Here is a 1,506-nt window from a genome sequence, read left to right as displayed (position 1 = left end):
TGCGTCTCCTCCCACTCTTGCATATTGTGGGCACACACTCTCTCTCTCTCTCTCTCTCTCAAACAAATTAATTAGTTAATTAAAAAAGAAAAACAGAAGGAATTCAATAGAGTAATTGACAAAAGGCATTCTCAGAGAAGAAAACATGTATGATCAATAAATTGATGAAAAATGTTTAGCTTTATTAATAATCAGGAGATCAAGACTGGAATGAGATACCATTTTAAATACAGCCACTTGGCAAAAATTAAGAGCAATACTTCCTGAAGAAAACATTGATCAATGAGAGATCTCTTACACATTGACGGTGGGTGTGCAAATTGAACAGCTACTTTGGAAAACAATTTGGTTTTCTTTTATGCTATTGGATAATCATATACCTAGAAATTCAACTCTTGGGTTTATAGCCAAGAGAAATTTTTGCCATATGCATCAGGAGACAGGTGACAAGAATGTCGCTGGTAGCACTTTGTGTAAGAACAAAAAAAAATTCAATTCAAGAACAATTCAAGTGCCTAGTGGCCCCAGAATAAATGGGTTGTGGTGTATTCATACACAGAATACTATACAACAGTAAAAATGAGTGACATTCCTTTACATGCCACAACATGGGTAAATCTGAGTAGCATAATTCTGAGTGGAAAAGCAAGTCTCAAATGACTATGTTCTTCATAAAGTTCAAAGACAAGGCAGAAACAATATCTTACTTAGGCATCCACATACGTGAAAAGCCTTCAGATAGTAGTGACCTCTTGGGGGAGACACAGGTCCCGAGGAGCACATTGGCAGACCCACGTTACTGACAATATAACTTGGGATGAGTGTTGAACTCATGAGTGTTCATTATGTTCCTTACAAAATTAAAACAATGGGTAAATAGTCCTCACTACGTCATCCCCTGTTACTAATAGGACCTCCAATGCCTTCCAAGCCCAACCAGGTCAGATGACCAGTCCCACTCCTAGACCAGACTCCCTGCTCCCTTGAGCATTAATTGACGCAACCCTCTCATGTGAATCATTATATTCGTCCAAGTCCTTAGTTGCAGGCCACAGAATCTGCAATATTGAGTTTAAACAGGAAGGAATTTATTACCATGTATCAGGTACTCGGTGAGGTTGAAATTCGAGGGACAGCGGGTTGTGGCTCACAGGAGGCCTGGGTGATGCTGATTGCGAATGAATGATACAGGGTTTTCTAGACTGGCTGGAATCCCTAGAAGAAAGCCTGCTGGGAAGATTCCTGCTTAAGTGATTTACCGGATGAGTATGTGTGGGACAGGGTGAGTGAGGAACAGGACAGGTCAGACGAAGAAAGTTCAGCAAAGGTGTGGACATGGTCTCCTCTGAAGACTCCTCGGCCTGGTTCCCCAGGGAACACTGGAACATAATCGTACCACAGAATGTGTCCCTGCTTTAGGCAAGTGGGACAGGACAGCCATTTGCACCCCAGGGAAGGTGTCTAACCTCCAGGGAAGTTGATTCCCTTGGGGTTGAGGGACATTAT

This window comes from Meles meles, chromosome 1 (assembly GCF_922984935.1).
Source record: "Meles meles chromosome 1, mMelMel3.1 paternal haplotype, whole genome shotgun sequence".
NCBI classification, from domain to species: domain Eukaryota; kingdom Metazoa; phylum Chordata; class Mammalia; order Carnivora; family Mustelidae; genus Meles; species Meles meles.
Note: the sequence above shows the minus strand (reverse complement) of the source record.